Source organism: Pipistrellus hanaki, assembly GCF_964339955.1.
Source record: "Pipistrellus hanaki genome assembly, chromosome: 7".
Lineage (NCBI taxonomy): Eukaryota > Metazoa > Chordata > Mammalia > Chiroptera > Vespertilionidae > Pipistrellus > Pipistrellus hanaki.
The window spans coordinates 41,290,827-41,316,752 of NC_140509.1; the positions used below are offsets into that span (position 1 = coordinate 41,290,827).

At 44.7% G+C, this 25,926-nt stretch overlaps 1 pseudogene across 1 annotated transcript; it reads right to left on the minus strand.

Moving 5' to 3' along the window:
• Nucleotides 1-1,365: 1,365 nt before the first annotated feature.
• LOC311625861 (small ribosomal subunit protein eS6-like) lies at nucleotides 1,366-25,926 on the minus strand (annotated as a pseudogene). The gene is made up of 4 exons: nucleotides 25,781-25,926; nucleotides 23,307-23,454; nucleotides 4,697-5,223; nucleotides 1,366-1,544 (listed from the first exon to the last, which is right to left on the minus strand). The product of its transcript is annotated as a small ribosomal subunit protein eS6-like (transcript).

Here is a 25,926-nt window from a genome sequence, read left to right on the forward strand (position 1 = left end):
GACATAATCCATTCCAAAGTACAGAGCCCGCTGGGTTCCCCAGCACACTGGGTTGTGACACTCACGGTTCATTAGAATCACTCAGGGGAGCTATTTCAATCTACAGAAAACACATCCTCACCCAGAGATTCTGATCTAGTGGCTGGAAGGGGTTGTGCATCCCTGGTGTCTGTTTATGAACGCTCTTCAGGTGGTTCCAATGGGCAGTCACCACAAGAGCCTTAGCCAGTCCTCGCTCGAGGATGAGTCCCCTCCCCACCCCCCCTTCACCTTTCTTCCTGGGTCAGGGAAAGCATGAATACCCCTCTCTCCCAACGGTCTGCAGATGGTGACAGCTAGTCACGCTGTAAGCTAAGAGAGCCGGTGATTGTCTCTAAGTGAGGTGTGACGCAATTTGATTTGTATTTAGGAAAATAGCCATGTGGACAGGACAGCAGAAGGACTGATGAGGGAAAGCCTCGGGGTCAGGACACCAGTTGGGCACCTGAGCAATGTCAGCTATCAAGGTCATGAGGGAAGGAGGCCGGGGATTGGAGGATATGAAAGTCTGAAAATATGGTTGAGACTGAACCAACACAAATTCATTCACTGTGTCAGGCAGGGCGAAGGCAAGGAAGAAAATGCAGACAGAGAATAAAAATACAAGATGGGAAAATGAAATTAAGAGTGATAACATTAGCCGAAACCGGTTTGGCTCAGTGGTAGAGCGTCAGTCTGCAGACTGAAAGTCCCAGGTTTGATTCCGGTCAAGGGCATGAACCTTGGTTGCGGGCACATCCCCAGTAGGGGGTGTGCAAGAGGCAGCTGATTGATGATTCTCTCTCATCGATGTTTCTAATTCTCTAACCCGCTCCCTTCCTCTCTGCAAAAAATCAATAAAATATATTTAAAAAAAAAAAAAAAAGAGTGACAACATTAACTGAAAAGACCAGCTGACTTGGGGAAGTAGCCAGAGCTCCATCCACCTGGAGTGCTTGCCCCTCCTTTCTCACCCCTGGCTCTGGAAGGGTTCCCCGGAGCTGACACTAGACCAGGTACAATGGGCTTGTGCTGCAATCATTTCTGTTTATTTCTAGACTCTGAGTTGCTGAAGAGGAGGGACTGGTATTGTTCTTTTTTCTTAGTCCTAGCCCCTAGCACATAAGCACACAATAGGCACACACACGTTTTTCCTAAAAGGAGGAGTGACATGATGGAATTAGGTACAACCTCGCTGGAAATCTCACTGCCACAAAGTCAACCTTATGACAAAGACTGTTGTTTCACATGAAAAGGAGTCAGAATGCCTTCTTCACCTGGACTGCAAAGGGCTGTCCATTACTCCAAGGACATCCTTGGGGAGGCAGTGTTTCCGGGGAAAGGGTTTCAGGCGTGAGGCATCTCAGGTTTGGGTGCAATCGATGCTTCCCGGGACGGGCAATGTGTGGGAGGATGCCGGGAATGGGGGCTGAGAGTGAAGCCTACGTCTGTCCTTGTCATGGGCACGGCGGGAGTGGGGTTGACAGGGGACATGGTGGAGCCTGAAGTGAACTCACTAACATAACCTAGGGAATTGGGGGGGAAATTCAACTCAACAACAGAGAGAATGCTCTGAATGGGATGCACTAGCTACAGAGCCAGGCATTTCCTTCCAGATCGCTTTTCAGATCTCTCTGCAGCATCCTGAATACGATGAATTAACCAGTCCTTCAATAGCAATCGGTTGTCAGTCAGCTAGCTGCCTTCTGCCTACCGGACAGGAATCCACCAGCGTGCAACCTGAGGGGTGACCCAGAGCAGGGTGTGTCTCACCTCACTGTGCCTCAAGCTTCATCCCTACTTCTCCAGACAGATGCTTTCTAGGTCGTGTGATCTCTCCTGTACCAAGAAATTTATCATGTCGGCTACAGTTATATTTTCCACATAAACTCTTCCTGTGCGATTTTATATGGTGAGCCATCTCCACCTCACCCCACCCCCACCCCACTGCAGTGTTTGGGGGGGGAGGGGGGAGTGTATTGCCAGTTAGAAGGAGGGTATCCAGCTGTCCTTGTAGGCAGTGCTTGCAGGGTTCATTTTCACATTTCTCTTTGGCTCCAAGTGTTAACTCCCAGCTCTCAGGAGTTGAGGGTGGATTTTCCTTTCCATATCTGTGACAGCGTACTCACTGTCCCTGCCCTGCAGGTTTTCCTCTTCCCTTTCTTATTTCCTGCATAGCAAAAGACAGCACGGTTCTGTGCTGCTCAGTGTCTGCGGCCGCTGCTGTTGACAGCTGGATGGTGGGAGCAGGGGCTGAACAGAAGAAAAAGGGAAGAAGCAGACAATAAGAAAAAGGACTCCTGAGACAAACGGGAGTAGTTTTGGAAAGAACTCACTGCCTCCTGTTGTCTGCCATGAGCTTTGGTTTTCAGTGTCTTGAACTCAGTTACCTCCTTTTTTATTAATTCTGTGAGCCTGAATCAGCTGTAAAATTGCCTGATACATGTGTAAGCATTCTACCTGCAAAGCCTTGTTTTGGAAATGAAGCCATTACCAGAAAGCTCAATTAAAACTGAGAGGATGGATTTAAGCTTTGAGAGGGGGATCCTATATAATAAAGATGTAGTATGCAAATTGACCCTCATACCCTCAAAAGATGGCTGCCTACTACCAGGCCGGCAGGAGGGTTCATGAGGAATGACCAAATGACTGAATAGCAGGCTGCGTGGGGTGACCAGGCGGTGGGAGGGGGGAGGGGGCATGAGGGGTGACCAGGCCAGCAGGGGGGAACAGTTGGGGGTGACCAGGCTGGCAGGAGGCATGCCAGGCTTGGGGGGGGGGGGGCAGTTAGAGGTGACCAGACCAGCATGGGGCTGCAGTTGGGGGTGACCAAGCTTGTAGGGGGGGGGGGAAGTTGGGGGCAATTAGGCTGGCGGGGGGGGGGGAGGAAACAGTGAGGGGTGACTAGGCCAGCAGGGGAGGGCAATTGGGGGCAACCAGGTCAGCAGGGAGGGGGTAGTTGGGGGCAATCAGGCAGGAAGGTGAGCGATTAGGAGCCAGAGGTCCAGGATTGTGAGAGGGATGTCCACCTGCTGGCAGTCAGACATCCTCCAAGGGGTCCGGATTGGAGAGAATGCAGGCTGGGCTGAGGTGACCCCCCTCCCTGTGCATGAATTTCTAGTATTAACTATGAATGTCCAGAGCCGTGCCCTCTATCTTACCTGAAAGAGTTCTGGGCTTTTTCTGCCTGCGTCACAGAGGCTGTGGGAGGAACCTCAGTGCTACAGAAAGAGTGGAGAATAGATACGTTATGTGAGGAGCAAGGAGCAAGGGACTTTCTCCCTTCCCATCCTCCCCCTCCCCCCCCCCACCCCCGTTAGGAGAGGGGAGGAGACAGATGGGAGGGGAGACAAAGAGGAAGAGAATTTTTAGAAATTCTCTGTACTTTTTTTAAAAATACGTCTTTATTGATTTCAGAGAGGAAGGGAACAGGAAAGAGATAGAAATATCAATGATGTAAGTGAACCATTGATTGGCTGCCTCCTGCACACCCCCTGCTGGAGATCAAGTCTGCAACCCGGGCACGTGGCCTTGACCAGAACTTTTGAGAGTTGTTGGGAAGGAGGCAGAAATGCCCCCAACCTTTACTCCACAGCTCCAACTTCCCAGCTAAGAAAACAGCACAGCTGGGCCTGTTTCCGCCCATGGGGACCAAAGAGTCTGCCTTATCCTCACTCTGTGGCAGGCAGTTAGACAGACAGGACATTGGGCCAGGTATAGAAGGTCACCAGGGCAGAAAGCCCCAGGTGCCTAGCAACTGGGAAAACAAGAACCTTGTCCCAGCGTAACCTTTCCTTCCTTCGCTTATTGCTGCTCAAGAGGTTTAGACCCCAAGAGGGGGAAGGAACCAGGAGACTGGAGAATAGCCCTGGAAAGCATTAAGCCCCCGGGCCGTGTCTCTCCCCCCCCCCCCCCCCCGCACCTCCCAGGCCGTGTCCCTCCTCCCCTCTCCCCCCCACTTCTCCCCCCCACCCTCAGCTTCCTCAAGAAAGAGGTGGGAACTCTTCTACTCTATGGAATGTCATTTTATTATAGTCAAAACAGCCACAGCAATCCTACCCCACACTAACCTCATCCCCACAAATGGCCCAGGGAGCCTTGAATGTTCCCTGAGGTCCAGGGTCAAGTTTTAAGTGCCCAGTATTTAAAATGGTATGCACCACGACCTCTGTTAAACTCTGTGAAATATATACACAGAGAGAAGATTATTAATATAATCAGCGTCTACATTAGAGCTATTCTTACTTTCTCCGTCAAATAAAACATTTCTGTTTTCCCAATTTTCAGCCATAAATCATTTGTAACTTTTAGGATCAGAAAACTTCTATTTTAGTTGTGAAAATAATTACAAGTTACAAGTCCTTGCTCTGCCCCTGATTACCCAAGGGCAATAGCCTCATCAAGCCTTGGTTTTCTCATCTATAAAATGAGAAGGCTGTGTGTAATACCTTTTGAGCTAAGGTCTCATTCAACACCCATATTCTGGAAATCTGGGAGACATCTTGATTATAAGTTAAACTAATTTAGCCACAAGAGACTATAAACCTTACAAACTTTTAGGAGTCCAATTATATTTATATCTAACTTGACAGGAAAAAATAATTAAACTTGGCTTGACCAGAGAAAATATATATATTTGCTCTCTTTTATTTGTTATACAAAGTCTCCTTTTTTTTACTGGACTCAGAGGTAGAGGCTCTCAGAGAGGACAGTCTACATCTCTTCGCAGTCTGTTCCTGGCGTTTTTCTTTGGCCTCCCGCATTCTCTCAGCCAAAAGTTTAGCATATCCTTCGGCCTCTTCCTTGCTCTTCTTAGTACGTTGTTTCTTCAGAGCAATACGCCTGCATTTTTGTGTTGCAGGAGGCATGAAGGAACAGGAGGCTGGGTGCTCTGGCGCTAGGTTTCTTACCTCCTTTGCTTAGAGGCTTTCTCGCCTATTTGCAGACATCATCTTCTTTAGAGAGATTGAAAGGTTTTCGGATTATGCCAGCTCTTTTGGCCCCCGGTGACGAGACACAGTGGTATCAATGAGACCGGGACTATCTTTCTGCCCCCCCCCCTTTTTTTTTTTTTACAATGACCACGTTGAGAACACTGAGACTGCATTCCACAGATTTGCTTTTTATCTCTCCAGTTCTCCCTGGTCTGTAACAGGAGTGTCCCTGACTCAGAAGCAGGCGGACTTTGTCCTGGGTCAAGACACCCTTGTTGCCGAAACCGGTTTTGCTCAGTGGTTAGAGCATCAGCCTGCGGACTGAAAGGTCCAGGTTCGATTCTGGTCAAGGGCATGTACCTTGGTTGCGGGCAGATCCCCAGTAGGGGGTGTACAAGAGGCAGCTGAATGATGATTCTCTCTCATCGATGTTTCTAACTTTATGTATCTCTCTCTTCCTCTCTGTAAAATATCAATAAAATATATTTTTAAAAATAAAAACTAAATAAATAAAATACATTTCATTAAAAAAAAAAAAGACACTCTTGTTTGTTGTTCCCACCACTGATTCAAACCACATAACCCTTCCATTCTTCACCCAGAGCATCAGCATCAACTTCTGCGGCCATACGCTTCTCATTAAAGGCATGAAAATTTGTGTTCATCACCCACTTCAATGAGTTTCTGGCAGCCTGTGCCTGGGAAAGAGATGTTGAGCTTCATCCTGTGGCAGCCGACAGCCTCTGAGGTGCCACAAAAAGAACAAGAAAATCGTTTTATATACAAATAGAGGCCGGGTGCACAGAATTCATCTTCTGGGGAGAGTCCCTCAGCCTGGCCTGTGCCCTCCCACAGTCTAGGAGCTCCGTGATTGATTGCCCCAAAGAAGGAGGCCCCACCCACCAGCCACAGCCTGCCTGTCAGCGGCCTGGGCGTCCCTCTGCAGGGAGATCTTGGGGTGGTGGCCAGCCCCCAACCAATCACATTGCACCTGCCAGGGCTGGCCTAGTGCCAGTGGGTATCATAGTGAAGTCATCCAGAAGGTCATTCTGCTGTTCTGTCATTTGGTCGATTTGCATATAATGCTTTTATTATTACAGGTTCTGTTTTCTCTTTTGGAGAACTTAATTGCCCTTTCATTTGTCAGACTTTGTTAAGGGCCTGTTATGTTCCAGGAACTCTTGTCAACCATAATCTCTATAACAGTGCACACTTCTCTAAGGTTGGTATACTAGTTAAGGCAATGTTAGCTATTGTAACAGCTAAAGACCCAGCTATCAGTAGCTTCTCCAGAGATGTTCATTTTACACTCGCTTGAAGACCAAAATGGGTATTCTTAATTGGGGTAGAGGATGTGCCCTTAAAAGTAATTATTTCGGGCCAAAACCGGTTCGGCTCAATGGATAGAGCGTCGGCCTGTGGACTCAAGGATCCCGGGTTCAATTCTGGTCAAGGGCATGTACCTTGGTTTCGGGCACATCCCCAGTGAGGGATGTGCAGGAGGCAGCTGATCAATGTTCCTTTCTCATCGATGTTTCTCTCTATCCCTCTCTCTTCCTCTCTGTAAAAAATCAATAAAATATGTTAAAAAATAAAATAATCCTCTAAAAAAAAAAGTAATGATTTTGGAGCTAAGTCTCTCCTGCCTATAAACACTGATTTTATTAGGTCACAGTTCTAAACTGCCTTAACCTGGCAAAGGGGTTGGGGTTTTATGAAGGGCCAGTATGATAAGTTGTCCTCATAACACCTGCTCATAGTCCATTGTCTGTCGTCGGTCCCATGGCCTTCCATCACTATAGAAAAGGCTGGAAAATGCAGTCTCACTGTGTGGTAATTACCTGTCTTTGTCTCAACAGGCTTTATCCCCATTTTGAAAATGTGGAAGCTGAGGATTAGCAAGTGGCAGTTTCAGAATTTGAACCCAGCACCCTTCACTGCCACACAAATGGCACATTCCCATAACAGCCAATGGATTGTAATTGTGAATGCTGTGATGGTGATAAGGGAAGCAAAAGTGGATCCTGAGGGGAGGACAGTAGCCTTGCCTGTTGAAAGGTTGTGGGGAACAGAGGATCAGAGAGGTTAAGTAGCCAGCAGAAGGGGGCAGGCCCTGCAGGCAGAAGGCATGCATGTGTGTAAGTCTGCAGGCAGGACAAAGCCTCCAGAGGAAGCGCAAGTTGCTCCGTGGGGTCAGTTATCTGTTACTAAAGCAATCAAACTGTCTATAGCCAGCCGGAAAGTAGATTATGTCTGTGGAATATTACAATATTTCTTAGATAGTCCAATTGTTAGATTGCTTGTCATTTTTACTTTTTTGCATAAAATTGAACTTTATGGTTTTCTGATAATAAAATTATTTCATCTATGCCATGTTCCTACTCACTAAGCGTTCACTAAGATGTACTCTGTGTTACAGCTATATACTTTGATTAAAGCAGTTACAGATTCATCTATAATTCCAGATTCAAATAACTGTCTTGATCAATTTTTACTATCCATACTTTTTTTTTTTTTGATCCATTACCCCATTTCTCCATAACAGCTAAGACAATTTGCAATCCCTGGCATTTTGCTCTATGTAGAAGTGCTAACTATATGTTTAAAGTTGTGCACATCAGCCTGGCTTGATCTCTGTTATTCTTCATTATTTGCAGCCTGATTAAAATCATGAGTTACTGATGTATAACTATTTTCAAGATTGTCATCCAAATTATGTAAATAATGAGACCCGTAATTAGCTCTCTTCTTTGATGAGCTTCTGCTCAGATTCGAGGTGTGTTCATCTATATTTATCAGGTTCAAGGGGTGCTGATCTCCCAGACAGGAGGTGAGCCTTCCCGGAGAAGAGATGTCAGCATCCTGACCCAGGGCCTGGCCACCAGCCCAGCTCACATGCTCACCAGTCCTTAAGTCTGAACAATTCTTTTAAGAATTGCAAACAGTTGAATCTTGTTTCTCCTAACTACTTTCCGGGATTCTAAGTGTGAGCACCTTGCTTCTTTTTCCGTATTCTTTCTATCTCTGCCAGGAAAATCAGATCCTTCTAGACAAATGTGTTTCTCGCCCTCACTTGAAGATAAGAAAGCAATTAAGCATTTGCTCTTCATAAGCAGGGGCCCTTCTCTCCAGCAGGATGAGAGCTAAGGCTTCCAGGCTGCCCCCTGGAAGGACCCAGTCATAGGTGCTGCCCCTGGCGGCATCGCTGTGGGATGACCTCCGTTTAACTTGAGTTTGAATCCTGGCTCTGCCACCTGTGAGCTTCAGGGCAGTTCATCTCTCTGAGTTTCAGGTTCCTCATTGGGAAACGGGTAATAATATTCACCTCACAGGTTTGCCATGAGAACTAACAGAAGCTAAGGTATGTCAGATCCGCAGTGTTCCTCGGAGAAGTGGGGTGTGCAACGTTACACACCCAGACTCTGGACCAGAACTCTACTCCACCAGTTTTCAGTGACCTTGAACAACTTAATCCCTCTAGGTCTCAGCTTCTTCATCTCTAAAATGGTCATGGAGATAGCACCTGTCTCATTGGGTTGTTCCGAGAATTACACGTGAGCACTTATTGCTGAGCTGGGTACCCAGGGGATACTGTGTTCTTAGCTACTACCATTCTGGCCCAGTGCTGACAGATGATAAACACTCGGGAAAGTTCATTCCTTCCCTTCCCACATCTTCCTCACAGAGGCCCCAGTGGGCCCAGTGGTGGTGGGGGCTTGCTGCCACCTCCCCAAAGCTGGAGGGTGGCGGGTTGGAAGTAGTTAGAGGACCATATCCAGCATGGCTAGAGGTGAACCTGAGGAGGGGCAGGGAAGGATTAAAGAAGACAGACAAGCCGAAACCGGTTTGGCTCAGTGGATAGAGCATCAGCCTGGGAACTGAAGGGTCCCAGGTTTGATTCTGGTCAAGGGCATTTACCTTGGTTGTGGGCACATTCCCAGTAGGGGGTGTGCAAGAGGCATTTGATCGATGATTTTCTCTCATTGATGTTTCTAATTCTCTATCCCCCTCTCTTCCTCTCTGTAAGAAATCAATAAAATATATTGAAGAAGAAGGAGGAGGAGGAGGAGGAGGAGGAGGAGGAGGAGGAGGAGGAGGAGGAGGAGAAGACAGACGAGAGAATACAGTTGGGGCCAGGTGGATCACTGCCTGGATGAGGAAACAGTGACCCAGTCTGTAAGCCGGAGTTTTGTTTTATCATCAGAGCACACAAAGCAAAACAAGGGGAGGGGTCAACATGTTTGTAATGTTCTTGCTAGTCTCCTTACTCAAGCCTTATTTTGGCAGCACTTGCTGCACCTCCCACAGCCCATTAGCTTTCTAGAAAGAAAAAAGGGAGGATCATAAGGTCAAGCTTAATTATGCTAAGAGTGCTCTGCCCTCCAAGCTGGGACCTGTTTATGGCCCTGCCACAGGTCAGTCCCAGGCTTGACCCTATTGCCGCTCCCTACAAACACTCCCTGCTTGGTTTTTCCTGTTGTGATTGACTGTTGAAGCTGGGGTCATTTGTGGATTTTTTCACTTGACTTTTCCACCCCTGCCCATCGCCCCAGTGTCGAAGCCCAAAAAGCCTCAGCCACTGATAGGACTTTTTAGGAAATCTGAGTGAGGGCGGACCTAGTTCACTCAATATCTTTCGTTTTGCTTGTTTGTTTTTTCATCTCACAAAGTACCCTTTGAGGCTCAGGATAGGTCAGCCACCAAACAATATTGACTCTGTGACACTGTGGATTCCATGAAACCAAGACCTGAGTGCATGGTGGGAAGGTATCTTCCCCAGCAAAGTGCTACCAAAGTGAGTGGCGATTGGTTGCATAGAAAGAAGAGAGGAGCTGTAGGGTGATCATGAGACAGACCAGAGAGAAAACCAGGGAAGGCTTCCTGGAAGAAGAATCTTGAGCTGGACTTTAAAACAACATATATAGCACCTAAGGGAAAAGAGAAGCTATCCGGTCAGAAGGAGGAACCTTATTCACATTGGGCATTAGGTTTTCATGCCAAATATCTCACATTTAGGAATGGAATTCCACAAATCCCATGAAGACAGAAGTAGGTTAGTGGTTGCCAGGGGTTGGGAAAGGGGTGGGACTGCTTGTGGGTAGTAAATTTATTTTGGGGGTAAACAAAAATTCTAACATTAAATAGTGGTAGTGGTTGCACAACTCTATGAATATATTAAAAACCACTGGGCTGTATATTTTAAATGGGTTAATTTTATGGTATGTGAATTCTATCTCAATAAAGCTATTATTTTAAAAATAGGAGACAGGAGTCCTAATAGAATCCTATGGTGGTGAGGTCTCGGTTCTGCTGTTCCCTTGGGCCTTGGGACTGCCAGGAAGCAGATGTGCTGTTGATACAATGCCACAAACCATGAGGACAAGCACAAATATTAACTGATGATAATGTTGTTGTTGTTTTTTTTTTTAATCCAGCTCAATTGTTCTCAACAGTGTGTGTTATGTCCCAAGGGACATCTGGCAATATCTGGAGCCGTCTTTGATTGTCACGACTTATGGGGGTTGGGGGACATTGCTACTGGAACATGGTAGAGGCCAGAGATGCTGCTAAACATCCCACAATATAGCAAACAACTCCTTGAAAATTTTTTTTTTTTTTACCTAGCCCCAAATTTTAATAGTGCAAGGTTGAGGAACCGGATCTAGCAGAAATTCTGCAGGGTCCTCTTACCACCCCTGTTTGACTACAAGTTTAATTTCAAGGCACTAAAATGAGTATCTGAAACAATTCAAAAGTGTTTTTTTTTTCCCAAAGACATTTGTTCTATATATAAATGTAGCAATAACATCCCACTTTCAATTTGTTTCAGACCCATAAGGAAAAGAGGCTTTTCCTGTAATTTCCTGGTTTATTCCTCTTTTGAAAGCAAAACTTGGCAAAATCTTTGCAGGAACATGGTATTTTCACTAAATTAAAAAGTGTGTATGTTCAATCCTTTGAAATTTCCTAGGTATACCTCTAGGCACAAACACACTTTACTTGCCTGAACAACAACAACAAAACATGTTGTTTTTCCCCTTAAAACAAAATTTTGAAGAAAAATATCTTATTGAAAAAACAGAGTGTGCTTATCATCAAAGGGATGCAGGCCAGGAGGGGGGTCTAACAGCCTGAACTGGTGGAGGGAAAGGATCTGAGCTTTGAGTCTGTCTGAGTTTGATTCTCAGCTTTGCCTTTGCCAGCTGTTTGGCCTTGGGCAGGCCACTGCTCTCTCTAAACCTGTTTCCTCTCCAATAAAAATAGAATCTAATGCCCCTAATTCCAGGTTATTGGGAGTTCAAGGAGACCTTGCATTGGTGGCATCAAGCCAATGCTCAGTGATGTCCCCGGGCCATACAGTAGCCTTTGCTTTGGTCCAGTCTAGACCATCCACCCACCCCTGGCCACATCACTATCACCTCCCACCCAGACCTTAGGAAATACAGGACCCCTCTGCTCCTTTACAGGCACCAATGGTACTTTCTAGATATGTCATTAAGGAAATGGGTTTGCCATCAGGGGTGATTGTTCATTGCCAGGCCTGGAGCAGTCGTGGTTGGTAATGGTTTCTGTCACCTTCAAGGCCTGGCATCTTGAGATACCACAATAGCCCTCCCTTTCTCTGTGGTCCACAGGTGTCCCCCGCTACCTGTGCTACATCTGCTCTCAACCCACATGCATGGTGACTCCAGGCCCCCTGGGGAGTGCCTTCAGGACAAGGGGCATTAACACTTGTGGAGCACCTACCATAGTGCTAGACCTATGCCAGGCATTTCACATAATCATCTCAGTATAATTCTCTGCATGAAGTGATTGTGGTCAAAAGCATGACCTTTAACAGTTGCTTGATGATGTGCCAGCACAGTGCTCAGCACTTGACATGGATTTTAATTTGAAAACCAACATATGAAGAAGGTATTAATATTATCCCCATTTTAGAGGTGAGAAAACTGAGGCCCAAAGGGGTTAAATAAGTTGCCCAATGACGCAGGGGAGGTGAGTCATCAGTGAGTCAGCATTGAGAGGGATTACACTACACCAGGAGCATCTCACCCAACCCCGAGCTGGCTCCTTTTTATTTAATAGTGACCTACCTCCAAGGAGAGAAACATAACTCACCTCCTTTGGCTTAAGTGAGCATATTTGGAATACTGCCCTCAGGTCTAAGGTTTCAGGACCAAGTCCACCTGCCTCTATCGAAATGTGAAATGCTGAGAGTCAAATGTAGATTCTTAAACTCAGACGCCCACGCTGACAAGGTAAAAGCATTCATTTCAAACTTGGACAACTGAAGTCTCAACCTTCAAAATACTTCTAATTTTAAAAGGAGACAGTCATACAGTTTTCCCTCCCCCTGGGGCAGAGGACCCACAGTGCTGCCTCAGCATTTCTCTGCCGCCTTCCAGTGTCCCAATCTGCACCCAAGACTCAGGAGAGTGCTGGCTGGGTCTGTATGCGAGTGGACCCAGAGACTATGTTCTACTTTCAGCCAGTTCTCTTTCCTTCCAAAAGTCCTGTTCTTGGACAATCCTAGATTTTATATGGCCCCTCTGTACCTCCCAGGCCTCCTCCTAGGACAGCTTTGGGCCATAATTTATTCCCAAGCTCAGCATAGTTCAGAATTTGACCCAGCAAAATGGAATGTGGGTAATGGAACATACCAAACAGCCCAGTATCTCATCACATGTCACAAAAGTAGAAAAATCACACCTAATATCACTAATGAGCTATCCATTAACCCCATCCCATCCCAAATAACATTCCCCTCCATGTGAGTGCGTTTCCACTGTCCTCTCATCTTCATCTCACTCGTCTTCAGGAGATGCAGTGCCAATGCTCTCACCTCAGGGGAAACTCCCCATACACCCACTGAACAATGCGTTTCCTCTCTGGATTCTCATGGCACTTCATACTGGCAGCAACTCCAGCACCTACTGTACGTTGAAGTACCTGTGTAGGTCTGTTTCCTCCACCCAATTGAGCTGAGAGCAGACACCATGCTTACTTGGCTCTGGAGTCCCACTGCCTGCCAGTCCCTGGAATAGAGTAGCCAGTGGAGACCTTTGTAAGAGGCGGGGAAAAGGGAAAAGAAAAGGGAATATACAACAGGGAAGGCAAGGAAACATTGAAGTTTTCTGCAAAGAATGAATGGCAAGATAGAAATTATGTTCCCATCCAAGAGCTATCATGACAAATGACCGCAAACTTGGTAGCTTGGAACAACAGAAATGTTTATTCTCCCAGCTCTGAAACCAAGATGATGGCAAGGCCACACTCCCTCCAAAGGCTCTAGGGCAGCGGTTCTCAACCTGTGGGTTGAGACCCTTTAGGGGTCGAACGACCCTCTCACAGGTTTCACCTAAGACCATCAGAAAGCACAGATATTTACATTACGATTCATAACAGTAGCAAAATTACAGTTATGAAGTAGCAATGAAAATAGTTTTATGGCCAAAACCCTTTTGGCTCAGTGGATAGAGTGTCGGCCTGCAGACTGAAAGGTCCCAGGTTCGATTCCGGTCAAGAGCCGGAACCTTGGTTGCGGGCACATCCCCATCCCCAGTTAGGAGGTGTGCATGAGGCATCTGATCAATGTTTCTAACTCTCTATCCCTCTGCCTTCCTCTCTGTAAAAAAAATCAATAAAATATAATTTTTTTACAAGAAAATAGTTTTATGGTTGGGGTTCACCATAACATGAGAAACTGTATTAAAGGGTCATGGCATTAGAAAGGTTGAGAACCACTGCTCTGGGGGAAAGTCCCCTCTTGCCTCTTCCAGCATCTGGTGGCTCCTGGCATTCCTTGACATGTGGTCACATAACTCCAACCTCTGCCTCTGTCTTCACCTGATCTGCTTCCTGTTTGTGTCAAATCTCCTTTCCCTTTCCTTTATAAGGTCATTAGATATAGGACCCACCCTAAATCCAGGTGATCTCATTTTGAGATTAACTTAACTCATTTGCAAAGTCTTCTAATTTTAAGACTTCTAAGACTGTGAATTAAGATTAACTTAATGCATTTGCAAAGACTTCTAATTTTAATACTTCTAAGACTGTATTTACAAAGAAGGTCCAGGGGTCAGGATTTGGACATATATTTGCGGGGGGCGGGGGCGGGAGGGGGGGGGGAGAAGCACACCTCAACCCACATCTTCAACAGCACCCAGGTGTTCCCAAACTGAGTACCCCATTCCAAGGCTTCTCAACTTTTTTCACCTCACAGCACACATAGATAAAAGTGACCATGTTTCAGCATCACCCTGGAGCAAAGATGCAGCCATTCATGGCCTGAGGCCACCACAGAGGGGATCTGGCTGCCCCAGGCTTGGCCCATGGCCCTGAGCTGAGGAGGTCATTATCTCAGCAACACTGGGACCCCTTCCCAGCAGCTGCAGCCCACCATCAATGCTCCGTAAACAAATAAGAATCAAAAACTTGGGTCACCGCCTCCAATCTCACACTCTCTCATACTCTCTAAAGCTAGCAGAAAACTCAAAACAGTATTTTCCTCCCAGAGCCCTTTCTTCTTTAGAGTCCCCCCCACCTGTCCTGACCTCTGAATGAGAGACAAGCAGGTGAGTCTCCTCCTTCCACTGTGAAATACCAGAAGGGTCAGGAGCTACCCCCTTTTTCCCAGGACTTTTCTCCCCCACGTGGCATGGATCTCCCCTTTGTAGCTGCAAGTCCAGTTTCAAGTTTACACCTCTTGATCATCTTTTGTTATGCCAGCTGGCCTTCTAACTACATACAGGGCATTCTACAAACCGCACAGCAGAAGATGGTGCCTTTTGTTCTTTCACCTCTGTGGGTGAAGGGGTGGAGGGGCTTTTATTAGCAGTTAGGTGGGTTTGGGTTCTGAGGTGTTTGTTTTTTGTTTTTGTTTTTTCCCCCTGCATTCTTGAGAAAAAGAAGGCACCATTTCCCTTTATCTGGAACAATTCTACCCAGCCCCAAAATGGGATTCAGGAAAAGGCCGTTCCTCGATAGAATTCACTTCACATCTCTATTTTGTATTCTGACGGTGATTGGAGTGTAATCTGTTCCTCATGAAACACCCTAATCAACTAACTTGGCCAAGTTCTTTCCTAAACAAACCCGGTGCAGCTTCCAGTTCTTTTTCCGCAAGAAATACCAAATTAGCTGCTTTGTGGATTGCTGGTGAGCCCGGAGACCTTTATTTCTTTATCAGGCACTCCCCGGCCTGCAGGAAGCACTGTCTGGAATGCTAAAGCTGCCGGTTGTTGCAGCTCGTTTCCTTTTGTCTCTGTGCCTGCTTCCGTTGGTGATCTCGAACATGGGCTGTATATTAACATGTTACCAGAGGGAGATGGTGAATAATAATAAGATGATGATGATGATGGCAAAAGAATCCAATTCATTTAAAATACCCACATTTACTTTCAGATTGAATCATTGGTTCTTTCATCTGTTCAAGGATGATAGTCAATGCTGGCTGGCTGATCTTAAAGATAATCAGTTGTATTTCCTAGGAATACATTCTCAACCATGCTGCAAAATATTTGTGGCTCAGCCTTCCATATTAAAATGGGAAGGTAATGTTTATATAAAGCAATTTTTAGCAGAGCATAGTCAAACTCTCCTTTGCAGAGCTGGGGAGGTAATTCAGGTGGGTAGAATCAGTCCCTGAGGACCCTGGGAATTTGACAGGGCTCATTTGAAGCTTCAAAGACAGGAACCATTTAAATTCATAGCCTTTGTGAGAGTTGGATGTACAAAATTGTGGTATACTGACATTTCGCCCCTTAACTCAGCTCAGAGTCAGAGACAAACTATCACAGTGCCCAAATTTAGAAAAGTAAAAACAACAATAAAATAACCATTTATCATCAACCAATAAATAACACATCTTAAAATTTTGACGTATTTTTTTTGAAGTTTTCTCCTTATAAAAATGAAATAAAACAAGACAAATATACAATGATTGGCCAGATTATTATGATCTCTGAATGCATAATAATCTGGCCACTCAGATATATATATATTAGAGGCCTGATGTATGTATTCGTGCATGGTTGGGGTCCAGCCAGCCTGGCCAGGGGGAGGAGACATGGGTGGTTGGCCAGCCTGCTGGTCGAACTCCTGGTGGAGGGGACAATATGCATATTAGCCTTTTATTATATAGGATATACACTGATATTACGATATCTGAATGCATAATAATCTGGCCACTTGGTGTATTTGAAGCCCCATTTAAGACTTCCTTGATTTCCTTCTACTTCACTTCCCAAGAGTTTAATACTATCCTCAGATGAGCATGCTTTTTGTTTCCATCTTTGTTTCTATACTTCCATTATAAGTGCAGATACCTTGAATTATAATTAGTATGCTCTGTGTGTTTTTAAATGTTATATAAATGATGTCAATTTACACGCTTAAATTCCTCTTTCTTCTCAAGAAATTCCTCTTAATTTCTGAGAGGTTTAGAATCAACACTCTTATTGAGCCAACCTATTGAAATTCTGTTGGGTGTTTATCTCACATACCAAATCCCTTATCTTATTAAACATTCTGCTTTTTCTTCCTTGTGATTTATATTCAAATTTTTAAAAAATATATTTTATTGGTTTTTTACAGAGAGGAAGGTAGAGGGATAGAGAGTTAGAAACATTGATGAGAGAGAGACATTGATCAGCCACCTCCTGCACACCCCCTACTGGGGATGTGCTTGCAACCAAGGTACATGCCCTTGACCGGAATCGAACCCGGGACCCTTTAGTCCGCAAGCCAATGCTCTACCCACTGAGCCAAACCACTCTCGGCTTGTATTCAATTTAATTTAACTGTTTGCTCTTCCTTGCCATGTTCTAAAAGTATGCACTATTAAAAGGGGTGAGGGGGAGTTCTCATTCAAATTCCAGAACTTAAATATTAAATGAGAATAACAATTATAGAAAATTATACCATTTTGTAGTGCAGTTTCTCCAAAGACTTCTTAACAACCTCTAATTCTGTGCAATGGAGAAACACTTTATATAGGGTGCAGAATACAGAATAATGGTTTCATTTAATTTATAACCAGTTATAACCAGCTGTAATCATTATAACCAGTGCCTTTTGAGAAGGCTCACAGAAAAAACTGCTAAACACTTGGATGAACTGGTAAATTTCTGATCCTTCTTCATCAACATTGTCTCTCTTACAAGGTAAACACTAGGGAAACTTCTGTGTAACAGAGTGCAATAGAAAATACCAGCATGTCCTAAAAGTCCTGTGATAAAGTAAGGACAGAAACTCTTGTGGCTATAAGGCATGAGGAAAAAAGGACTGAAACAAATCTAGACAAATGTTAGCCTTTATCTGGACTAAATCACATACCCTGTAATTATCAGACCAAGAGAAAATTAGAATCAATGTTATTCAATCCCCTTCAGCTAAAAATGGGGGGGGGGGGGGGCGGGGAGAGGGTGATAATGACCACTTGCTTTGGAACATCTCACATTAATTTCAGAGTACAAAGCACTATTCCAAAATCCGATGCAAAATATAACTTCCTTCATCCCATAAAGATTGTGGCGTGCTGAGAGCCTGAGCCATTTGATCAAGTTATTTAAGTCAATGAGTGGTCAAGCTAAGATTTGGGCTCTGATGGAGAGACCAACATTAATCATCCAAAGAAGATCTTGCTATTAGGCAACACAAAATATTTCTAAAGCAAATGAATTGCTGTTCATCTAAAATAAGGAGCAAATTAATTCCCCATCTGGAAAACATCTTCCAGATTGCTAGATATCCACCTGGGAAAATGGTCTTTTTCTAAGGTCCTAAGAGACTGAAGGCATGTGAAAAAACTCAAATTAGTATCCAATGGAGTGTGTCAGTCTGAAGCATCTAGTTGTAATGTTAAACTCTGTGCCATCAGACATCTGAGACTCCAAAATCAAAATTCAAAAGGATTCTAGCCTGCTAAGGGAGTATGACAAAAAGCCTAAGGAAATCAAACATGATGAAGGGAATGTTTTTAAACATGAAAAGCAATCTTTAACCATGAGGCACTGTTATTGATCCCTAGGAAATAGCAAAGTCCAACATCAAATGCAGACCTTCATCTATTTCCATCCTACTTTCCCAAGTTCTCATCAGTCTGCACAAAACAATCATTTCACACTTATTTTTCATTGTTGGAAAAAAGAATCAACTAAACAAAATAAACTGATGAACAAAATAGATCCAGTGACATAGAAGCATGGAAAAGTCTAACAAATCTGAGGGAAAGGGGGGGGGGGGGGGCAGGAAGAGATTAACCAAAGACACAGACAATAGTGCTGTGCAGGGTGGGTGTGGGGTGGAGAGGTCAATGGGGAACAAAGGGGGACATCTATAATACTTTCAATAATTAAGATAAAACTTTTTTAAAAAGAAAAAAAAATATTTAAATACTTTGTTGATTTAATCTCTTTCTACCATGACCCTAATAATAGCTAACATTTATTGAGTAATTTCTTCATGTAAAACAGTGTGAAGCACTTCACATGCACTTTGACATATCATCTCCATAATAATCTGCATAAAGTGGTATGGGGGTGGGCAACCCAACTGAACTCTAAGCAAAATGGTATAAAGCAAAAGACCGAATAACGAAAGGTCCATGTTTGGCTTTAGATGTAGTTTGATGCAGGGCCCAATGGCAGGACCCATTTTTCTTTTTCACAGTCCCCTGCTTCACTTTCTCTTAATTAGCCCCGTTTTCCACTTGACCTGTGTCTCATAATTTCAAGATGGTGGCCAGTAGATCCAACCTTACTTCCTCTCAAGGTCTTGTGGATAGTGTCTGCCTCTATTTCAGCATTCCCAGCAAAACTCTCTGCTTCTGAGCGGGTCTCATGCTGATCCCTGCACCCGTTGCTGAGGCCAGGGAATGCAGAAGGCCATTCTCTGAGTGGTAAAGTGAAGTCTCACCCAAAGAGAAATAAACATGGTTTCCATATTAGGAAACAGTTTATTACACCTGCAATTGAGCAGTGGAAGACAATGTTGGATAGGCAGGGTATATCCAAAGTATAGAAGGCCTTCAATTAGACCTGGAGGTTTATACTAGATTCATAGACTTAGAATCATTGTGTAGATTTTGAGAAATAATATGAAGTATGATTGTGAGGAAATATGTTTTCTGGAACACTAGAGAGTTGGATGCAGAGATGTGAACCAGAGATACCTGAGTTTCAACTCTACTTTCACTAATGCCCCACCTATGAAGTTGTGACCTTATTGATGCTGAGTTTGGTTAAGAGCAAGAAGAACTCAGGTGTGTTTATAAATATTCCCTTAAATGGACTATTAGTGTGAATTTTTCTGGAGTATTGTTATAATCCTTGATATTAAAAGGATAAGATCTTAGTAAGTATTGTGCTTTCATGATCTAGAAAGAACTAGACAGTGTTGCTGGCAACTCCAGGGCCCCATTAAAAATTTCAGGGGCCAAGAGAAGCTCCACCAAGACATGCTCTCTGTGCTCCTCCCTCATGGCCCCACTGATCACAATAAGATGATGTCTCCTTGGCTACTTAATACAAATTTGGATCTGAGGGTAGTGCAGGCAAGTCTGTGAAAGGGAGATGTATGTATATATATGAGGAGGATCTCTACCCATCAATCCACACTCAGGCAGCAACATCACAGTTGGTATTAGAAGTAGGAGGGGCACAAAGACCTCCTGTTATCATGTTGGACTTTGGAAGTGATGTTAAGAGGTCAAAGGAGCTGAAACCGGTTTGGCTCAGTGGATAGAGCGTCGGCCTGTGGACTGAAAGGTCCCAGGTTCGATTCCGGTCATGGGCATGTAGCTTTGTTGCGGGCACATTCCCGGTAGAGGGTGTGCAAGAGGCAGCTGGTCAATGATTCTCTCTCATCGATGTTTCTAGCTCTCTATCCTTCTTCCTTCTTATCTGCAAAAAATTAATAAAGAAATACATTTTTTTAAAAAGAAGTCATAGGAAGGAGATATGAACAAAAAATACCTGGATAAAGACTGCACAGTCCTTACTATGAAACTATGACATTTTTGAGGGATATTATGAGCAAGAGACACATTTGTGGAATTTATGTTTCTTTATCTCCCACAGATCAGTCCCAGGAGGTAATTTTTGAAGTCATTTATCAGAGTAAGATGTCCCAAAGCATCATTCTCTGACTTCCCTAAATATGCTAGTCATGACATTGGGGGAAATTGGAGATCTCCAAAGGGGAGGAGGAGGAGTCAAAAGGGTTTCTCTTCTTTGTCATTTGGGACAACATGAAGGAGCACCCTGAGATGCCAGCAAGCAAAAACTGGAAAGTTGTTGAGATTTTGGAAGCATGAAGGGGCTACGGTGGAGCTAAACGGTACTTTAACTTTGCTCACTTAACTGCAAAGTGAGAAAACAAGAAAAGATTAAGTTGGTTCACAAGATTTTAAACATCATCTTTACTGATCTTTAAAAAAACCAAAATAGCTAAGAAGAACACTGGTTCTGATTTTAAAATCTTAACTGAATTAATTGTTTCTAAAGTTGTGTGTAAATAGTTCCCCTAGCATGTAAATCTGACCTTAAGACAGATTTGGGCAAATTTAAAAAAAAAAAACTAATTGGGTTAAATTTTGTGTTCTGAAGTTGTATATTTTTCTTAAACAGTGACATCGCATTTTTATTAGTAAGAAGGTAAGCAATTAACCATGGCTGGGTGGCTCATTTGGTTGGAATGTTGTCCCATATACCAAAAGGTTGCGGGTTTGATTCCCAATCAAGGCACATACCTAGGTTTTGGGTCTGATCTCTGGTGGGTGAGAGTATGGGAGGCAGCCAATTAATGTTTCACTCTCACATTATTGCCCCTCCCCTTTCTCTAGTCTAAAGAGTCAATAAGAAATATATCCTCCGGTGAGTATTAAAAAAACATTGAAAGAAAATTGCTTTTTGAAACTTCTACAGGAAACATGCGCATATGTAACCTGATGCAGTAAGCATGTTTGTGCGACGGAACTAAATGCAGGAAAAGAGAAAAAGTATGAGGCATTACTTTCAGGATATTCATGGTTTCCAAGAATACTTAATTAAAAATGGTCTCAAGACAATTCAGCTAAAGCATTACGTATCTAACTTCTGTGTTTTAGACATGATTCTGTTTGGGGCATAAATTAAGTTTCTGGATCAAAGCCAATCAGGAAAAGGGGAAGTTGGCAGTGGGACAAGGGTCTTCAAAGCAAGAGATCTTAGGAAAAGAAGTGTTTTTTCTTTTGAGTCACTTTAGAATCTTGGCCCGAGGTTGCAATTTCATTGGTAGCTAAGGAGGGTGATTAGACAGCAGCACCTCCCTCTGTCTTCAGTAAAACATAGGGAGATGCGGTGGAAGGTAAACATTGGTTGTGAAACAACTGTGATTGAATAGAGAGCATAGTGCTGAGCTCATAAAGAGAAAAAAAATCAGGGTTTTTATTAGAAAATGTCTTTTATGTAGAGGGTAGCCACAGGGATTTGAGACAGAGGGAACAGAGGTGCACTGGGGAGATTGTGTGCCATTACTTGGAGCACCAGCACAAGGGGAGGAGCCTGGCCAGGGGGAGAGGACATGAGCGAGAGTGGAGTGGTGGTGAGAGTCCCTGGCCTCTGACCCCAGTAAGAACCAGGGCCCCATATCTACCCATCCTCCCCTTGCCAGAGAAATTGATGTGCTAGCCCATGCTGAACCTACCCAAGCTAAAGGAGCCAAGCAGGGAGATGGAGGATGTTCACTGAGACGTAACTAGAAGAAAAAGAACTTCCAGCTTTCAAAGAAGAGAGAGTGGGCGAGAAAGCTACATGCTTCAGCAGTTCTGCCCTAGACTTTTGTGAGATGAACACCACCCCCCCCCCAGATCCCACACATTAGAGACCCCTGTATATTGTCTGATAACAGCAAATGCAAAAGCAAACAAACAAACAAAAAACAATGACAGGATCAAGGTTGCACTTCAGCCCAATACATTTGTAATCAAATCCTCAGACCAAACTATTAAACAGCCACACAAAAGGACTCAGAGTCAGAAGATGGCTCTCTCCAGGACCCTACAAGGAGGTAAAGAGGATGTTCAGGGTCCCGGAGGCCTTGACTGTGTATGGAAGACAATGGTCTTCAAGAATGTATGTGACCAAAAATGTACATGGTAGGAGTAACACATTCTGGAATGGTAACGTGAGCTCAGGTCTGAGGTTTGTGCAACAGCAAAATTGGTGGCCTTAACCAGTTTAGCTCAGTGGATAGAGCGTCAGCCTGCGGACTGGAAGGTCCCAGGTTTGATTCCGGTCTGGGGCATGTACCTTGGTTGAGGGCACATCCCCAGTAGGAGGTGTGCAGAAGGCAGCTGACGGATGTTTCTCTCTCATCGGTGTTTCTAACTCTCTATCCCTTAACCTTCCTCTGTAAAATATCAATAAAATATATATATATTTTAAAAAGAATTGGTGGGGACCTGGGTGTGTGGATAGTATTTCCAATAGCTATGTGCTCACCCACCCCACCCACGCCACCTCCCAGGAAACCTAGGGTCACAGGAAGCCACCCAAAGATAGACCATCTCTTCCTGCCATGGGTGTCCCCCTCACCTCTCATAAGACTTAACTGATCAAACCAGGAACTTAATGTAACCTCATTGCGAATTTGAGTGCATTGGGAGCGGGGAGAGTGGTATGGGGGATGACCTCTAATCCTCTTGACACATTACATACCTTCTCTTGAAAAAAAAAAAAAGTTTACCTAAACCAAATAAGCAGGAGGGTAATTTCTGGAACAGGAAGTTAGAAGTCTCTATCCATTTCAATCATAATGCTGTTCACCACTGCTTGGCATGCTTCTGTTTCTTTGACTGAAAAGTAGAGTTTAACTTACAAATATTTTTCATTTACATATCACAGGAGACTGTGGAATTTAACTAGAAGACATTTATGATCTCTGATGAAAGGTACTCATTAAGTGTAATTGTTATCATTACCCGCATCTATTTTTACTTTCCTCATTTTATATCGAGAGAGAGAGAGAGAGAGAGAGAGAGAGAGAGAGAGAGAGAGAGATTATATGTGGTCCACAAGAGCTCTCACGCTGGCATTCTCACCCACTTGCCCACATGCCTCAGTGCCCGTCCTGTGCGTATTTCAAAGCCTTGGGTCTCTGGGCACGGGGTCTCGTGGCAACCCTAGACCTGGTGCTCCTGTAGGTGGCACTTCCCAGCAAGCATAAAGTTTCATTGCAAAACCAATGTGCCAGTCACTGGCTTGCTGTGGGTACCATTAGTCACTCTCTCAGAATGAGGAGCAAAGGGCTAATTGTTCTGCAAGTGGACAATTGCTGCTGTAATTATTAGCCTCTGTAATTTTTCATCCGTACATAATTGCATATTGCGGATGAGGAGCTTGCTTCTGTCTTCTTGCAATTCCGCTCATGAGGCTTCTCATTGTTACGCTCCGGGTTTTTTTTTTTTCCACTTATGTCAGTCACAGTTGGTTGTGCTTTTCCATGATTGCCCTTTTTCACTCTGTAAAATATAAATGCAAAAGCAGTTTTTAAAAAGTTTTCCCGAACAATTTAAATACTGAATCAGCCCTCCAGTGTGACTTGCGTATTTACAAAGGCAAGTTTCAGACTGAAGTTTACAGAATTATAGAAAAGAATGAAGCTGGAAATTTCCCTTCCACTCCCATCATCCACTCTCCCCAGAGCCTCTGCCTTCCTCAAGGTCTCCAATAGGATTCGTGGCATCCATTTGGAACTTCATGTCAGGGTTGCATCTCTAAATTTAAAATGTTCCCAAACTCAGCTCAGGAGATCCAGGTTCATCATGGTGGCTGTTAGCTAATGGTTACTTTTATTGGACATGGTGGAACTGAATTTGGTATCCCTGGGTTTGTAGCCAGAAACCATCCTGAGAGGTAAAGTAATCTGTTCTAGGTCTACATGTGAAGTTTTTTATAAAATGCTTTTGGAAGCAGCTGATCTTTCTCGTCACGCATTTGGTAGAAATCTACTCAGCTTCATTTCACCTCCCTCCCCAAACCCTTCAGTCCTGCTCCAAGTGGGTCTGGCTGGTAGAGGAAGCTAAAGAGGAGGCTGTCTTCCTCCCAATGTGCAGAGCTGCTTGTACCAAAGGGCCTCCCGCTGTGCCCTGCTCCGGGAGCCTGGCTGGCCCTCCGAGACAGAAGCGTCCTCCAGGTCCCGATGCTGCAGGCTTCTCTTCAGATGGAAACTCTGACTACTCAAGGAAATTCTCTTTAACCTTGTGAACTCTCATAATTCAAGAAGTCATAAAGCTTGGTAACGCTGGACAAGGCAGCATTTATGGAAAGGATTTGGGGAGAATCATGCCATTAGGCAATGCTTTGATTTTGTTGTTGTTGTTCTTTCACTGGTTCCAAATAAAAGTGAAAACTCACTGAAAGCTATAATATCTACCTGCTGACGTTGAGAAATAGGCCCCCGTGAAATTATTTGCCATTAAAGGTGAATCTGCCAGGATATGGATAGCAACATGCCTGCAAATCTTTCTGGCAGCCTCAGAATAACATTCAGCTGCTCCCTGTCGTATGACCCCTGAGGGCTGCCACCTGAAACACACACCCCCGCCTAAGGACGTTAATAACCGCTGCCGAAATCACACATTGCATTTCCAGCGCCAAAACCCCCCTTTCTTTCCGCTCAAAGTAAATAGGATCCTAAATGGGCCACATTTGCTTTTGTGAGGGTGCATTTGCCCGTTGGGTGCTTGAACAGCATTAATAAAGGGGTGGTAATCTGAAGAGCCTTATTTTTGTCCCTAACGTTCACCCCAGAAGGAAATGTGCTTCTTACTAATAATAGAGGATGCGACCAAAAACGTGGGGTATATTTGTCTGTTCCTCATTCGTTTGCCAAGGCTGGTATTTCTATCAGAGCTCCTTCAGAAAGACTAAGCCAGTTCACCTCTTTGTCACTGCCGAGGCCTGACCGTTCTGGTTTAAGAGATTCAACTGAAGACCAGTCCCTCCTCCCATAACCCGTACACCAAGAACTAACATGTACTGAGCCTTGTTTAGTGCACTTTACACGTTAAATCATACAATCCTCACAAAAGTGACATAGGATCCCCATCTGCCATCATGGAAACCAGGATACAGAGGCATTAAGTAACATGCCCGGCACCACACAGCTGGTACCTGACGCCTCTCCGGAGAATCTGCTCTTGACCACTCTCTGATGCCACCTCTGTGCCGGTGCTGTTTTGCATATTAAGCCCATGTAGATGGACCCATTGCCTTCCAATTGGTGTCAAGAGAGTGGGGGGTCCAAGAGAGGGAAGTATTGGCTCTCCCCCATAGCCTGCTGCAGGCGTGAGCAAAACCAAATAAGCAAGAGAAGGCGATGTGGGCGGGAACCAGGGTCTGTGTCTCTGGCTTTGTGAGGAAGGGTGACTGTCACCCCAGGGCCTGATCGTCACCCCTAAGCCAAATCTCCGGGGGAGCTTGGAGACACGTGACCTTTGTGAGCGTCAAGCACACCACCCACAAGGCAGTGCCGGGGACACCACCTCCACCGAGAAAGCCCCGCAGCCTTCCCGAGAGCGTGGCACAGCCTGCGGGAGACACGCAGCCAGCAGCTGAGCATCCGGCTTGGCCTTCTAGAGAGATGTGCTTTCTCTTCTCTCTGTATGTGTGAGCAAGAATTCGCATCCGCTGTTTATGTCTCTTAAAAGCCAGCATGCTCAGGGTGTTGGTGTGGAAAATGAGCATCCCACGATTGGCACGGGGAGATTCTTTCTTAGGTGAGGCGTTTCCTTTACGAATGAACTGCCATTTGCAGAGTTTTGTTATTTAAAGACAACACATTGCCTGGCTCGGCGGAACAGAACGTGAGTAAACTGACGAACTTTCTCAGGAATGTGAGAGCCAGTCTCGGCTCCTGGTGACAGCTGGAGCTGGGTTTGGGCAAGCACCAGGCAGAGAACACCCACCTGCTGCACTGCAGCGGGCTCCAT